General features: G+C 44.1%; 1 protein-coding gene across 1 annotated transcript in view; it reads left to right on the forward strand.

The window, feature by feature from the left end:
* SCAF8 (SR-related CTD associated factor 8) overlaps positions 1-17776 on the forward strand; it is a 176067-nt gene extending 158291 nt beyond the window's left edge. The window contains exon 21 of the mRNA XM_045544614.1: positions 17697-17776. The gene's annotated coding sequence lies outside the window, so the exon portion shown is untranslated. The remainder of the gene's footprint in view (positions 1-17696) is intronic.
* Positions 17777-18052: the final 276 nt, after the last annotated feature.

The raw sequence follows: 18052 nt of genomic DNA on the forward strand, positions 1-18052 counted from the left end.
GCAGGACGGAGGGCTCCAGGATTGGGGTTTGCCTATGAAGAGAGGCACCACCTCCCTTCTACCCGTCACACACTCCCAGCTGGTGACGCTCACACGACAGCAATTGCTCCTATTTGTGTGCTAGGCACCACGCTGAGTGCTTCAGATGCATTTTCTTCCTTACTCCTCACAACAGAGGTGTCAGGTATTCTCTCTCATCTGCTGACGGAATTTAGAAAGGGAGGGTAACCTCCCCAATATCATGGTGGATTTAAGGGGAGTGCTGCAGCTGAGCCCCACATCCCTGCACCTGCCCACCTACCTGTCTACCTACCTACCTATCCAGCCCAGGACCATCCAGGCAGATCCCGAGGGAAGGACAGGAGCACACACAGAGATGTGAGCTTCCCTGGCTCCGAGCCAGACCAGCTCGGGGGCTTTCAGGTGCTGGAGGAAGTTACCAAGCAGGACTAGCCCACTTCCTCTTCAGAGAGGCCAGGTATTGGGCAGTCTGGAAAAGGAGATGATGAATGAGTTGTTGGTACAAAATGGCCAAACCCAAAGAATCGTGGATGCCCTTTGTCATTCTCAGGCTTCCTACTTCGGGATTGCTGGTAACTTGTCTTGCATCTTGAAGCTGCCTTGGCTGGACGGAAGTGTGGCCCCAGGAGCTCCACCTCAGGCTCTAGATGCTGCGGTTCTTGAGGGAGGTGCCAGGGAATTGGGAGGCAGGACAAAGGTCTCTGGTAGGGCATTTGGTCTCCTCTGGCAGGAGGGCTACTCGTGGGAGTGTCTCCACTAAAACCAAGAGAGTGGAAAAGTTGAGAGTTGAAGGGGGTATGTAGGGTGAAATGAGGGGGCAGGACAAAATCTGAGTACCAGATAGGTCATTTATTTGACCTGCAACAAAACTTTATTGAGGACCTAGGATATAGTCATGAACAGACAAACACAGACCCTTGTTCATGTGACATATGTTCTAATGCACAAGCAACATGCGTATTTTATATGTCCTAATACAGCAGATGACAAAGAAATGGATAAAATAATTTCAGGTTTTAGTAAGTGCAATGCTGCAAACAAACAGGAGTGAGAAGGAAAGACTATTGCAGGGGTGGGGGGCGCAGGGGAATAAGACGTGTCGCCAAGGAAAAAATCTCTCTAACGAGGTGCCCTTCTGGCTGACACCTAAAGTCTGTGTTCATCGCAGGTGGGGTGGGCAGCCCCTGCGGTGCTCCGAGAGAGTGTTCTCTTTGCAATCACATCACTTCTGCTGCTGCAGGAGAAAGATGGAAAGGGACCGATGCGGAAGCAGGGAGCCCAGCTAGGAGGCTCTTCCTGCAGGCCAAGGAGCTGTGCAAAGAGGAAGAGGACAGAGGTAGAGATGAGAGAAGAGGGTGCATGTTTTTGGAGAGAGCCTCAGTAGAACTTCCTGAGGGCTGGGTGTGGAGGTTGGGTGGCCCAGGGATTTCCCATGGCGCCATTTTCTGAGACAGAGGAAGCAGTCATCAAAGCAAAGGGGCCGTGCGGTGGTCATCTGGGGGTCTTGAAGAGCCAGGGGATGAAAGTAGGTTACCCCATGGATGCACCTGTCAGGGGTGACATGGGGAAAGCAGAGGGGAGTTCTGTAAGGGTTAATCTCATGGGGTGTGTTGGATAAAGCCCTTGGCCCAGTGCTAGGGCCATGGTGATGACTCAGTAAATGGAAGCTGTTCTCCTGTTAGGAATAGGACAGATCCCTTATAAGGCCCAGGACAGGAGAGAAAGAACAAGGAAGGACAGGGTAGGCCACGCTGGGCAGGAAGTGCTGTCTGTGCTCTGGTCACCGGGGGAAAGCTAGAAACCACAGTAAGGAGGAGTGGGGTCCCTCCCTGGAAACCTGCAGGTGGGACACAGGCAGCCATCTGCCCTGGGAAGTCCAGGTGTTCTCCAGACTCAAGGTGTGGGCTGGAAGCTTCTAGATCTCTGACTCTGGACTACAGCTGCTCCAGCAGCATTTGACTATAATGCCAGGTACTGATGCCCTTGGCTTTTAGCAGGCCAGCGAGCAGTTCCCCTCCAGTGGAGAAGAAAATTCCATCCCACCACAGTGGCTTCTGCCACCCTCCCCTCTCCCTCCGCCCTGCTCAGCCAGCTCAGACCCCACGTGCCGGGAACACAGCATTGCAACCTGAAGGGACCAAGTGTTTTTCTGTGATCATAATTATTTCTGTACCAAACTATACATTCGATTTTGAAAACATTTGCTTCTTAAAACTTATAAGTTGAAAGAGGACCTCAATCTGAAATCTTTGCTCTCGAAAGAGATTTCTGCTGACTTCAAAAGGAGCCTGACCTGCGTACGCTCTGGAGTCAGACACATTATCATTAGGAAGAGCTATGAGGTTAGTCATCTATAGCGCCTGTTTTCTTTTCAGAAAATGGGGATAATTTTATTTACCTGTTTCATAGAATGTGAGCTGTAATTATTGAAAGTTAATTTAGAAAAATAGAGCTTAAGATTTCCCTGCTGGTGCTTCTGAATTACAGACTAATACCCCTTTTAACACACACACGCACACACACATGCACATGCACACACACAGAGACACACACGCACACACACACAGACACACACGCACACACACACACAGACACACACGCACATGCACACATGCACACACACACAGACACGCACATGCACACATGCACACACGCAATCGTCTTTTCTCCCGGGGAGACCACACGCAACATTTCCACAGGACTCACCAGCCGCCCTAATGAAATGGCTCACTGTGGCCACGATGTCCACCGAGACAGAGGCCGGAGCTGGAAACTGCAAGTGCTGAGTGAGTGTTCCTGATCTGAACAGCTACCCGCTTATCCCCTGCCCGTTTAAGGTTTCTATCTAGGGCGTATCAGCATTTGGAAAGGTGCCGTGGTGAGGCCATCGGGAGATGCAGTGTTGGCTTCTGTTTTCACCTTTGGGACCATCCCAGGCCTCCCTGGGTCCCAGAGGAAGGTGGGAAATGCACAGACTGTGCCCTGTTGCAGCTCATCCTTCACAGGAAAGAGAAGTCTGCCTGTCCCTGGGCACGTGGCATTCCTCCACCTGTCACCTGACGGGCCTCCAAGTCTTCTCACCTTTAAAGCCAGGTGAGCCACTCTTGGCAGAGGGGTCAGTGGCCTGCCCCGTAGTGAGGACATGAGGGGCACCTGGATTGCCAGATGGGGCAACATCTGGTGCCCTCTGGAAGCTTCTACATGTCCCACCTGCTCCCAGGTGAAGACTCGAGTGTCAGAGGCACTTTGAATGGTCAATGGGCAAACCTGAAAGAGGTTTCACGGAGCCGCACACCTGGGACAGGGTTTTCTTCTGATGTTTTAGGGCAGCATTTCTCACGTTCTCCCCACCCAGGTACTCCTAATGGCAAAGGAGAGAAAATAACTCCCCCATCCTCTGGGCCCAGGGCACCGCCGCAGCTGTCACGAGCATGGATATCTTGTTTTATGGCAAAAGCCCTTTGTGATCATAGAACCATGCGCAGACTCTACCCTCTATTCCAACATATAGGCTTGTTTTAATGTGCGAGTCATGGTTTGTACTATATCAAGCCACTTAACTCTCTGAGCCAGAACTTCCAGATGCCTCCTAACTCCCCAATCTCGTTTTACCTTCCAGATCTTTCTCCAGTCTTGCCATTATGTCCATTTCCCTAGTGGATGCTCCCTTTTGGGTGTTTTCCCAACACCTACCATTTAATCTATTGGAAACTGAGGTCGTTATCTTCCTGCCCCTTTCTCCTTCTTGTTTCTCCAGTATCGTTCAAATCTTACAGACTTCCCTGCCAGTTTCCCAGCTTTGTTTGCTGTTTGAATATTGTGGGCACAGGTGGAGACCTAAAACAAACAAGTCAACAAACAAATGAAAACAAATAACATTAATAGATGGAGAGTTGACTGAAGAGGTTTCCAACAACAGTCCAGCAGGGGCTGCATTTACAAAAGAGAAAGCCTCCATTCTGATGTCAGGCTGGCTGTTAGAGGGAGTTTGGAACGAGATCACGGATCCCAACAGAAAATGGTGCTTCCTCATCTCCAGCATGGAGTTGGAAAGGCAGCCTTGCCACAGCTCAAAGCAGAGACTCAGCACAGTACTTGTCACAGTATGTTTGGCTGAACTGTGACAATCTAGCAAGTGACTCAATCGACACTTCCCCTGACTTGACTGTGCTTGTTCAAGTGTCCTATGCACACCACCTTAAAGAAGTTTGCTGTGGTTTTGATTTGGCAGGTGACATCCCGAATGATGGTAAAAAAAATCTAGAAAAGAATTTTTTTTCCTAAACTGAAGTTAAAAGGGTGCAATAACCAGGACACAAGAAGCTGATTTGGTGATTTTAAAAAATATGGTGTCCTGCCCTTCATCAAAGAGTCTGATAAATGCTGTCTGCATTGGGCCTGTGCTAAGGGCTTTATGTGCATTTTATTACTTAATTCTCTTCATAACCCTCTGGAGTAGAGTCTCTTATCACACCCATTTTGCACATGGCTTAAGAGGGTTTAAAAATCTCTTCACGGCCAGGCGCCATGGCTCATGCCTGTAATCCTAGCACTTTGGGAGGCCAAGACAGGAGGATCACTTGAGCCCAGGGGTTTGAGGTTGCAGTGAGCTATGATAACACCACTGTGCTCCAGCCTGGGTGACAGAGCGAGATGTTGCCTCAGAAACAAACAAACAAACAAAGAACCCTAAAAAACTTCCTCAGGATCATACAACTGCCAAGTGGCAGAATCAATATCTAAACATCTAAACCCTGGCCCCTCTGACCTGGAGTCTTTCTCATAACCACCATGTGATACATCCACACCCCACCTCTCTCTCTGGAGAAAACTTGCCTTTTCCTGCTCAAGATGAAAAACAATGGCTAAAACTAACAGGAACACCAGAGCTCTGAAATCACATTTATCTTTCTGATTGTTAGAGTATTTCTAGCATTTTGTTATTTTATATTTAAGGGATGCATTTAGTGAGGCATTGTGTTGTGTGTATTTTTGTTCTTGGTTTTGTTTTTTCCTGCTAGAGATTATCTTGGCTTTGGGGAGTTAGAATTTATTTCTGATAAGAAGATATTCACATCTATAATTCAGCCGGTGCGTCTTCTGGATGAATTTTATTAGCTCCTGACACGGGAACTGTTGCAACTAATTCATACAAATTGCACAGTCTGCGGCATTTTTATTAAGACTACCTCAAGAGGGAGCTCCTTGCCAGCCTTAGATTTGTTCACGGCTCTCCAGGCCTGCGACTTGGTTTTGGAGCCTATTTTCAGAGACTAGATAGATTCCAGTCCTGCATGAGTAGGGAGGAATTTCATGGAAGAGCCACGAGGAAGCATAATAGATGTGCAGAAATCTGAGTTCTTAGGATAGAAGCTGTGACAGTCTAGTGATTTAGATTTCTGTAAAGATTACTTAAAGAAAAACCTCTATTAATTCTTTTACTGTTAATTCTTTTACTATTAATTCAGAATCATAGAAGGCAGGGAGAATGGCTTTTCCCTCTTGTTAAGGGCTTGGTGGGATCCAGAGGTGGGGAGATTCTCAGCTCTGCTGCGTGACCCATTACATCATTTAACATATCCATAAAGTATCCTGAGGCACAGGGTGTTAGGGTATTTGTTTTTGTTCTTTAAAAAACCATATTAGCTCTTCTGAAAAAAATGCAGAGGCACAGCTAAAAAGGCAGAAGAGAAATGAGAATAGAATTCTAAATAATATTTAATTAATCCAGAAGAAAGTAAAAAAAGAGGAGGAGAGGTATTAATAAAAACACTGATGGGACAAACAGAAAACAAATCAGAGCAGCAGATTTAAACCCAACTGCATCAATAATTGACATTAAGTGTAAATGGATTACACACTCCAATTTAAAGGCAGAGGTATTAGACTGGAGAAAAAAGAAAAACCCAACTATATGCAGAAGATTGAATGTAAAAAGATAGAGTATGTCATACAAACAGTACGCTTTAGAGTGGCCATATTCACAGACAATAAAATAGGCTTCAGGATGATAAATATTGCCTGAGTTAAAAGGGGCAATTCTCCAGGAACATATAATGGTCATAAAACTGTATACGCCCAGTAATAGAGCTTAAAATACATGAAGAAATATTGAGAGAATTTAAGAGAGTAATAGACAAATCCATAATCATAGCTGGAGATTTTAACATTCCTCTGTGGGTAGTTGACAGAACAACTAGACAAAAAATCACATTTATGCATCTAGATTTGTTGTCCCAGGGGAACTGAGCCGGTGTCAGCCAATGGGTGTTCTGCTCACAGCAAGTTTCTATTTAATTTTCCCGGCTAATGAAGAAGCAGCTCTCTCAGCATCCTTTGTTACCCAAAGGACATCTTGAGACTGATTACAGTTACTCCAAGAGTGAACCTGGTCTTTACCTTGGCCAGCGAGCTGTGGAGGAGTTCCTCTTCACTCCGACACTCGAAATCAACCCTGTTGTCTAGATGGGATGAGTTTCCAGTGCAGAGACTAAATTGCTTCCACTCAAAGAAGGCCCCTGTCTCCAGGGAGCATTTTGTAACAACTGTTCATTACATCACCAGGCTGTCAGAGAAGTGGGGTCCTTCGAGGGCCCTCGAGCTCAGTGTTTGATTATGCTGATGAGTCCTTGAGCTCCAGGGTTAGAGGTTTACCTATCTAGTTAAGTGACACTTAAAATCAAAGACCCATTATCTTCCAGCCATCCACTTGAGGCCAGATTAAGTTCTGCTAGGAGCCGCCTAACAGGATTATGGAAACACAGGACCAGCCCCAGGCAGGCTCCACTGTCCCCTGTCACTTACCGATTCTCAGCCTAACCATCTCCTGGGAAGGGAATTTTTCAATTTCCTACACTGATGGATTCAACAGTTTTCCAGGCCTGAGAAAATAAAGGATTTGAACATAGTAGACACTCTTACCAGGATAAAACAGAGGAGTTCTTTAGGTTCAAGCCTCTTATACCTCTCTGTCAGTTATGTTACATGTGGTTATAGAGACTGAACCCTCTGGGCTGGTTGGACAGTACTTCTTATTTCTAAGTTAGTGTTTGTTTAGTTCAATTTAAGCCTTATTCCCTTGTTTTCTAAATTATATGGAGCTAGAAAATAAATCTGCTATTATCCAATTCTACTCAATAGGGGGGAAAGGCGCAAACAGCTTAAATTGAACCAAGAAACCAAATTCAAGAAATTGCACATATTTGGTGGTTGGGAGGAAATACCCAACATCAAAATACTACATTTTATTAGGCCAGGGAAGAAGTCCTAAAATGTATGGAACAAATAGGAAGCTGGTTTCCAATGGGCTTTCATCTGTAGACCAGTAATGTACATTACATGAAATCCCATCCGGAGCAGAAGAAAGTGAGCAAAACAATGGGTACTAAACAATGGAAAAGGGAAAAGACGGAGTACGCAGGCTTGTCTTCTATATAACCATTCAACCCACCCTGCCTGGAGATACTCAGGCTCCCAAGTCCATTCTTTTATCTTTGGAATCAAGAATTGTGATTAACTCAATATTTGTTTTTTCTATACTGTACATTTAGCATCTATTATTCTTTCCATCTGTTTTCCTTGGCAAGGTCAGGAACTCTACCTGATGCCACAGAAAACTTTGTGTACCCCTTAAATCCTCTCTAGTCCCAGCGGCAGGTTCCTAAATAGAATATGACATTTTTCTATTTTGTCTTTAGTGAAAGAAAGAGAGTGTGAAAGAATAGAACATTTCACTACAGCCTCTTGAAAGGCCCTACCTTTAGCTCTTAAATTTTATTACTGCTTAGGTAATGAGGGGGACAGACATTACAGTATCATTCATCTAAATTAGTTACTTCTCTTCTAGTAGTTTAATTACATCTTCCAATGGGGAGAAGGACATTCAGAACCTGTTTATTTATTTATTTATTTTTTAAGGAGACGGGGTCTCACTCTGTTGCCCAGGCTGGCCTCGAACTCCTGGACTTAAGGGATCCTCTTACCTCAGCCTCCTGAGCAGCTGGGACTGCAGGTGTGCACCACCACACCCAGCTTACCCTTTTATTTTTATATGATAGATGTATGAGAGGAGAAAAAGGGGAAAACCTTTTTGTCTACTTTTTCCTCCACATTGTTTACGGAGTTGGGAATTGTGACACTTTAATTAGAAAAAGAACGTAAGACTCTGGGTCAAGCAGCTCTCTGGTTGTTAGTTTTGTGACTTTGGGCACATGAGTCTCTTGTGAGCCTCAGTCTCCTCATCTGTGGACTGGGGAGATTCGTACTTTCCTCCCTGCCTTGTGGCGTCATGTAAGACTGACACAGTGCCAGGGACAGCCTTTGCAGGTGGCAGCGCAGTCCTCAGACAATCCTCACTGGCCAGTCTTCGTTACAATCTGGAATTTTCCTTTTCACTCAGTGATCCCTTCTCGCCATCTGATATCTTTTCCCTAACTCTAGTCCATAGTTCCTATTGTAGCATCTTCCTACTTTCCTTTTTCTATTTGCTTTTTCACTTGACTGGTGAACTGTCATGGCTTTCGTGATTTGGCATTTATCCGAGATTTAAAGACAAAACGTATGTCATGATACCATCCCTTTTTCAGGGGTGATTCCTTTAGGTTCATTTGGCACTTTCCCAGTCCTACCACTCTGTAGCTTAACCTGCTCTTAACTGAGAACCTAGTAATTGAGCTCTGGTTCGGAAGCTGGTCTGATGAACGGGCTGGGAGGGGCTCACTTTCCAGGGCAGGATGGGCACCCTGGCCTCAGCCGAGCAGGGGTCCCGCCTCTGGCAAGACACGAATACCCTCCGGTTTCCAAAGCTCCTCTTTTTTTTTTTTTTTTTAATGCTCCAGATGAAAGTTCCTTTAAAGAATGTTTACAACCGATTTGTTGTAAGACATTAAGCTAGAAAGTAGTAGTATCTTTCACTGCTCTTGTGCTGTTGTGTTTGGGATTGGTGGCCTCATTTTCCTTTTGAGGATATGTCTCATTGATGTAATTCTCAAACAATTTTAAACCCACAGATTAAGAACATGTGTTTCTTCATGTCACATGTTGAGAGAGACTTCAACTCATACTAAAGTCTATATTGAAGAATGTCTTTAAAGCAAAATTGCAACTTTGCAGCTATATTATCTACAAATTATATCGTCTTGACGCAAAGAGTCGGACTGAAGGCCGAGCCGACCTAGCATTCTTTCTCTGACAAAGGGCTTCATATTATTTTTTATCATTGTGTGGGAGAGGTGGGTGAGTGGGGAGCATGATAAGGTGGAGAGATATGTTCTCCCTCCCTGGCATCGGTTCCAGAATGTCAGGAATGTTCCTCAAAGGTGGATCTGTCAGCATGACCTTTGCTAACTCCTTCTTGAATCTGTTTATATTTTATGTGCTACCTCTTGGGACGTAAGTTTCAAATTTTTACTATCTACAGTAGTACAGCGCTTCCTCTTTTTGTCCTAAAATTACCTCTTTCAAGCTTCGAGGAGTACCCTCCGTCCTTTGCATTTGGAAGCGATGATTACATTTTCTCCGTTCAGTTCGACCTGATCCTGCGGCTCTGATGGTATCTGTTCAGCCTTTGTCTGTCAAGACTGAGAAGGCTAATTTTGGTTCAGAAAATGGAAAATTTTCAAAGGAGCCTCCCTCCACCGAATAGTTTCTGACCTAGGGTTTCGATTAAAGTACAGTGGTCCTCATTGTTGAAATGCAAAAACACGTCTTAGTGACTGTTGACAAAGAGTTAAGCATCACAGACAGCGTTAGTACAAGTCAAAAACAGAACCGATCCAAAGCATATAACGTACACTCCAAAATAAGCCAGACTCGCCCCTCTTTAATGGGATCATTGCAGTCATGCCAAATTCTACAGCTAGTCAATTGTATACATATGGTAAAACTTTTCATACCATTCAACATTTGCTGCAATATGATTTTAATTACATACAGATTGGTTAGCTGGAAGAAAGCACTGGAATTAAACAGAATAAAGTTAAACACAGGCCCTTTTGTAAGTGGCCCCGGTTTAGGTTAGGATGTATGCAAATGACTGCCAGGGACAGCGAAAGGAATGTGTGGTTTGGGGGACCCTGGGGATGGGACAGAACTCATCTTTAACCTGGGAACCCAGTTGTTTATCTGGAAGGGGAGAGTTTACAGAAACGGTGATTATGCTCCTTTTGAAGTTGAAACTTATGCTGACGCTCGCACCTTGTTACTCACATTCTTCCTTCCCAAGTACAGAGTTGTCTCTGCGAGACAAAATTGCTCTCTGGGCAAAAACTGCGTTCAGTTGGAACGGTTGTGGGGGTGGGATATGGCACATGCGTAGTTTTGTAACTGTCTTTTTCCCCCTAACCAGACTTCATTAGGCCGTGCTGCCTGTTTCCCTGAAGTTAATGTTACATAATGATTTCAAAAGCAACGCTGTTTACTCTACACAAGAAAAGAGATGGGGGGCTAGTTCTGCTGCAGATTCTGAAATGGGGATCGCCGTTCTCAGAGCGCGGACGGGCCTTTGCTCTGCAGAGGGGGAAACCGCCGCTCTGGAATGTGCCTTCCTCAAACTTTCACAGCATATCTTTGGTTTTCATCATAACTTACTGGAATGGCTTCTACTGGCTGAATACCTTTGGGTAAGCCACTCGGAATCTCAGCTCTCTCTTCTGTGAGATGAAGATACATTCCCCCCAAAGCTGACTTCATGGGGTTTGCCTAAAGAAGCTTGAAGGCTTCAAGGCACAAAACCTGCCAGCATCTTCCAGAGAGAAGATGGAGTTAGTGTGAGAGGGACATGAAACAATATCAGGCTTTCTAGAGCCTTCCTGCATCACATCAGACCGTCTCTAGGAGTGGGATGGGTACACCAGGAAGTGTGCCTAGCGAGGGAGCAGGTGGGGCTGCCAGGGCCATGGGGCTCTGCTCCCAGCCTCCATGGGGAAGGGCGCTGGGCCTCCTGGGACCCCCCAGTCACAGGGTGGACGAGCTAGTAGATCCCAGGTGTTGGGGAAGAAACCAGTCCCTGCCCCCAGGGTCTTTGGCCAGGGCAAGCTGTGGCAGTTTCTACCTGCCTGTAGCCTCAGCTCGTCTGGGTGGTGGCCACAGCAGTGACAAATGTCTACATCCACCTTCATCTGCCTCTTTTGGTGAATATGTATAGAAACTAATCTGCAAACACACACACTCTAGTCTATTTCTCTATCGTTTGGGCTTTGACTTAGTCATTTTCTTGGGAAAGTCCCCAGTTTTATCCTAGAGGGAGTTGTGGGCTTATTATTTAACTAATTAATTAATTAATTGAGTTGATCTTTTTTTGCATTTTATTTTATTTATTTATTTGAGTTCTTCTATAATAAATATCTATGGGTTGAAATGTCTTACTTTGAAGAAAATGGCGGAACTATTGGTTGACTAAAATGTAGATTATGAATTTCTCAAGGGCAGCTTCCACACCTTACCCTCTTTTGCTAGATAAATAAAGACTAAATGAAAGACTCTAAAATTAATTTCACCAGCACTTTGGGAGCCCAAGGCAGGAGGATCACTTGAACCCAGGAATTTAAGACCAGCCTGGGCAACATAGTGAGACCCTGTCTCTATAAAAAAAATAGAAAAATTAGTCAGGCCTGGTGATATGTGCCCGTAGCCCAGCTACTCAGGAGGCTGAGGCAGGAGGATCGCTTGAGCCCAGGAGTTAGAGGTTGCGGTGAGCCATGATCGCACCCCTGCGATGGACATGAAAAATAACTGATTTATTTAGGATATATAATATGCATATTGCTTTTATTATATAATATACATAATATGCAAATACAGAGCAAAGAGTATATTCTGATGTTATAAGTATAATCAGGGCCTCTGCATGTGGCCTCACAGGTTGTGCACTGCACAACTCTCAGGGGATAGCACTAATAATAGCAAAAGGTCACTCCCACCTCCATAAAGCTGCTGTATGTCCCTCTTATCCTTTAGTTCAACATGTTCATGGACTGTTGCTTTGAGCAACAAATAAAGAAGGTGTTTAGGATGGGAATTTGATAGACTTGTGAGGATTAATCATCTGATGGGAAACCTCCTATGGTCAGGTCATTAGGGTTAGGTGTGTGTTGAGTGGAAGTGGGGGTGTCTTTTTGTGTTAAAAGGAGAGAGAGAAGTTTTTCTCCTTTCAAAGGACTTGAGAGACTCTGCTTCTATTTCCCCTTCTGACAACAATGGAAAAATCAAGCTTCTTGTTGGTGTTTATGTTTTAAGGCTCTGTAGTGTGTGCTATGCCCCATGCCGTGATGCTGGGTGTTTCTGTGTCTTACTCAAAGTGAATAATGCAGAATGACACGTGGACTCTGCAGTTAGAAGGGAGGATGGATGGATAGAAGTGGATCAAGAAAATGGGATCTTTTATATTCTTTCTCAACAATCACATGTTGCTTTAAAATTTTTGTGGATTTTGCTCACATGCTTCAGGAGAAATGGCTCCAAAATATGACGGCCCAGAATTTAGGTTTGGCCTGCTCTGGCTGCGGCCTGCTGTGGCTCGGGGTTTCTAAACCATCACAGCTTTTCTCAGCGGCCCAAGACTCGGCTTGGAGAACGCAGAAGGCTCTGCAGAATGTGTCAGAGCATGGTATCTTCCTGGATGTCACGCTGCCAAGGGCTAAGGGAAGGGAAAGGAGCCTTGTTGATTTCGGAGGAACCCAGATGACTCGTAGACAGTCTCCAGATACTCAGTCCCTTGGGGTCCAGTTGCCAAACTGTGGTCTGGAGTCAGGCCTGGGCATAGTGCAGGTAGTGTCCAAAGATCTGTTTTTCTCCACATGTATTCATCTGGTGAAAACATGTCAGGCCGCCTCCTTCAAGGCTGTGCACTTATTTTAAAAAATGTTAGAGAGGAAATATATCGCTTACCATCTTCCTCCCTCTCTGGGAGTGTTTATTGTGATTGGAAATCATTCTAGTCCACATGGTGGTGGCTTTCTCCCACCCTTTGTGTGCCTATGCTAAACAGCCCTCTGTGCAAATAAACAGAAAGGAATACGTTTTTTATTTAGCTACAGAAGAAGGAGTGAAGTTAGGCTCTGGAGGGCTAGAAGCACATAAGCCAGGCTTGTGTCCTCTGTGGCATGCTTGCTTTTGTCGTCTCTGGAGCGAGGCCAGGAGGTACAGTAGAGGCCTTGGCCAGTGCTGGCCAGGAGCCCAGACTCAGGTATTCCGCAGTGAATGGGACGGCTGGGCCTGGCCTGCTGTTTGGTAGAATTTACCGGGGGTCAATCTTGACTACTCCTGCTGGGAGAGGAAATTTTGAGCTGCTCTGAACTTGATTAAAACCTAAAAACAAGAAACAAAGCTGAAAAACTGGTGCATTTGGACATCAAACATTTTTTAAATGTAGTTCCAAAGCTAATAAAGCCTCCATCCACTGGCACAATGGATTAGATTTACTTGCCATCAAAACGGCTGTGAACGCATTCTCAGGGGCAGCCACATGGCACCTAGGGCTGGTCAGTGACTGACATGGCAGATACTCCGCCAAGCAAGCCCCTCGCGGTCCGGCCTCCCGTTTGACAAATGAAGGAAACACGGGCTTTAGTCTCATTCTTTTTGGTCTACTTGGACCTGGAAATACCAAGCACTTGATCGTTCTATTGTTAGTTGCCTATTTCAAACACATGATTTATGTAAATCCCTTTAGTTTAAAAGGAAAAAACCCCACAAATACAGAAAGCCAACAAGTCAAGTGTACAGTCTGATGAATTACTGTAAGGCGAGCACCACCCAAGCCAAGCCAGGAAACAAAGCTTTACTGCTATTGCAAAAGCCCCCCTATATGTGCCCCACCCCAGAATCTGTCCCCTCCCTCCCCGTAAGTCACATTCTTCTGACTTTTTATGGTAATCACTTTCTTGTATTTTATATTTAATAGTTTTACCACCCAAATGTGTATCCCTAGATTTGAATGTTTAATCTTGCCCATTTAAAAATATTTAATATGTCTTTTTATTCTTTTTTTAAGCTGTAAATGCTTCCTCTAATCCCTTATAATTTATCTGTTGAAGAAACTTTAAGTAAAACGTAGAAGTATTTAAGCTAAATTTTACCAGCCAACACAATCACTTTAGTTACCTTGTCTTGTGTTACCTAAAAGGTTGAGAACCTTTTTTCTGAAAACAGGGTGGTAACAGCTGCTTTTAAGTGAAACCAGGTAAAATCTAAAAATAGATATAAATAAAAGGCTAAGAGGCAAGAGCACTTCTCTTGAACTTAGACTAGCAATAGAAAGGTATTGTTTTCTGATGTTTGGAGGGAGCTTTCTAGTCTATGGTACCATTGATTCTGTGATGTATGAGATTGTAATACAGATGATCATGAAATTACATATGATCATCTGTATTCTGGACAAAGAACAGAAAACAATTTATGGCTCTATAAGGAAAAGCAAACTAACAACCAAAATCATGAAGCAGCTTAGAATAAAAAGCAAGGACTCTGTTTGTCAGGGGTTCTGATTTTCTGTCTCTTTTTGCTGTAGTGTGACCCTGGGCAAATCATCTAGCTTCATCCTTCTGATGAAGATAACAGGACCTCTTTATTAACTGAAGTCCATCTGCACTTTCGTTACAAAGAATAATTATGCATTAAACTCTCTGCCTTAATATTAATGTTGATCCTTGAACATGTTAGTTAAACCTGAGTCCTTGGTTTAAAAAGTAAGATGTGTGAAAAACCACATACTCAGGAAACATCAGACACAATTTCATTTACTTATGGGCACTAAAACTTTTAACTTTTTGCATGATAATAATATATTAGCATTGATAATAATGAAAATAATGAATACTTGCAGAATACCTTCTGGCTTACGAAGCACTTTCACATGAACTATTAACAGTTGTTCCTTAATAGGATAAAAAATGTAATGCCCTAATTGTTCCTCCTGCTTTCAACATATGCTAGTGTTCCCTCCTTAGCCATAACCTGTAGTGAAGGAAAACTTGTTAATGACCTTGTTATTTGTACTGTTATATTACACATGATCAGTGAAGAAACATAAAACATAAACATCTAGTTGTTATTTTTCTATATGTTTCTGGGGATTTTTGTTTTGTACAGTATCCAATTCTTGTCATTATCATCCTAAATCTATATAGGGAAAATATGGATGAGATAATTAATCTTGACATCATCGCATGTCATTGCTTGTCAACAGATAAATATGCAATAACCGAGTCACCGGGATAACTTATGAACTTGACTGCCTACTTATTACTGCCTAGTCATTGCACGCCCCATGCCAGAGAGGCCTGTAGTATGCACAACACAGGTGACTCTACAGGTAGATCTTTTTCTCTTGCCTTCAATCCATACTCATAAACCTGAGAAAATATCTCCATGTGACAGTCTAGGTGGCTCCAAATCCTCAACTTGTAAACATGGTATCCAGAATATGTCTGAAGGAAGTTTTATGAAAAGAACAGAAAATGTAATATCTATTATATTCTGACAAGGGAGATCACAATAAACTGCCACCCCAAAGGAGGCTCTGCTCTTGGGATTAGATAGTTTCAAGGGCCCCGTGTCTGGCTTTCTGCCTCCTGGCCTTCCAGACTCCGAGGCTCTCCTGCACTCCCTTGGCAGTGGGATGGTAGGAATTCCTTCTAGACTTAGCCAGTGCTTGTAGACCTGCCGGCAGCTCCCATAGTTCTAGCAATTAGGGCTAGATTTGGGAGTCCATCTTCTCAAGGTTTGATCCTCTCTTCTCGAGTCTGGCTCCCTCAGGCAAACACAGGAATGGTATCACGATGCCTTTTCATGGCTTGATGGGTGCCCACCCCTCTGTCCCAGGCTGCAGGAGAAGAGAATCCCAACTATTTTCCTCTCTCATTCCTAAAACTTCATACCAGTCTTTCTCAAGCTCTTCCTAGCCCTGAGCATTAGATTTGGGCATCTCATCTCTGAGAGACTTCTCCTTGGTGAGAAACCAAAATTGTACCCAGCTCACTCTGAAGCTAGGTGCTAATTAATCCCGGGCCGACACCTGCTCCTCCTGGCTCTCCTCATTTTGTGTGAACCTCTAACAGAGCATTTGTGACTTTGTTCTATAACTCAAAAGCTTTCACACTTTCTTTCACCGTGACCTACAAAAGAAAATATATTTTACATTGCAAACTAGCACACACAGATGTAGATGTGATTGATGAAGACATGTAGACATATGCCCGTGTGAGTTTCCTCACCTTTACTGTATGCACGCTATTTTCCATTCTAGGCTATTCTGTCCTATTTTATTTATTGGTTTATTCATTTATTTTTAATGCTTAGCAAGACCCACTAAATGAATCACATGACCTTTTGCTGGGTCACAAGCTGCAGTTTGAACAACACAGTTCTGATTGAGGTGCCTGACTTCCGCTCCCCTGTCCCTGCTGGGTCGTGATCCCACTGAAGGCAGAAAGTGTGTCGATTGCTCCTCTGCATATTCAGCACTTGCTTCGTGCCTGACATGTAGCAGCTGCTCAGATAAATATCAGTTGCACCAAAGAACTCAGCTCTCTGGTCTTTGTGCTCCGTTTGTAAAATGGAGAAGTGCCCATGCATACCTGGGGGGGCAGTTGTGAGAGCTGAACGAGACCATGCATTTGTAGCAGATCACAGGGCCCCCTGTGCCAAGAGTTGCTCCTTTAACCTACGTTTCTGTCTGGATTTCGACATCTAGTTCTCTCTTGGATGGACTGTTTAACTCCACTGCAGTTTCTTTAAGTGTAATGAGAAGTTTGAACTCTGTTACCCTAAGATCCCAACCTGCTCAAGTGCACTAACATTTTCCAAGATGCTCTTAGTACCTGGAGGCAAATTGCCCTTCAGGGACAGCAATTTCTTCCTGGAGCTTAGCCCAGGTCAGGCTCTGGCTGAAATTTGGGAGGGTCATGGGGAAGAATCCTTTTTGTCATGCCATGGTGGAACTCATTTCTCCATGAAAAGTGGAGACTTGAGCTCATTATTAGAATTTTGTGGCAGCAAAAATGAAAATCACTCCCATGTTTAGAAAGATTATAAAATAAGTTTAAGACAAACAGGAAATTTTGAGTACTTTTTGAATCAAAAGTCTTCACAAGAGCTATTATTTCAAAATCACGAACCTAGATTAAGTCTGACGTAGCAGAAAGAGTATTACTGGCTGATGAACTTCTCACATGACCGGTAATGGGGGCTATATTGTGGGTGGGACAGCGTCCCTGGATCTTATTTCTTTATCTATGGAAAGGAGTGCCCCATCCAGGTCCAAAATTCTGTGATCCCAAATATGAACTTTGGAGTCCTTCATTTTCTATTCTCTGGAACATGTTAATATTAACCAATGAAGAGATAATATTCCAATAAAAACATATCTCAGCTGCAGAGTCTAACAAAACACAGGGCCTACACGCTCTTCTCTATATAATCATTTCTTGCTACTATCAGGTAGAAAGACTAAATGATGTTTTAGCCAACTTTAGAGCCAGCGAGGCCTCAGGTTTAGCTGTTGTCTGTGTAAATTAAACCCCAAAAACCAGCTGTTGTATGAATCATCACACTATTAATAGTTTGTTCTGAATTGTACTTCATCCTGTCCGTGAAATAGGAGCTTTCCCTGTAACGTTGTGTGAGTTGATAGCTCGCGTATGGGTGATTTAACGAGCCTGTTTGTCGTTTTCTTCTAGGAAAGAATGACTTGGAAGATAATGGAGCCTCTGAGCTTCTAGCAGAATATGAAGTCTTTCATCTTCAGCCATCTGGTTTAAGTTTATGAAGGTCAGTACTGAGCCCCATTTGCCCCTTGAAGTTAGCAGGTGACTAGGACCCTCTCACCTGCATTGGACTCCCCTGACTACCTTGGCACTGAAATCAGGTTTTCTCAGATGACAGGAGCAGTGAAGTACTCGGCACGGTGAGGGTCTCAGTGCACTTCCCCACCACCAGCTCCGTCACAGGGAAGCTGCTCGCTTGCTCCTGCCCCGCACTGTCTCCCGCAGAGATTCTATGGAAAAGAAAGTTAGATAATAAGCGGTTCACCTTG

Source organism: Lemur catta, chromosome 2, assembly GCF_020740605.2.
Source record: "Lemur catta isolate mLemCat1 chromosome 2, mLemCat1.pri, whole genome shotgun sequence".
In the NCBI taxonomy this organism is placed as follows: domain Eukaryota; kingdom Metazoa; phylum Chordata; class Mammalia; order Primates; family Lemuridae; genus Lemur; species Lemur catta.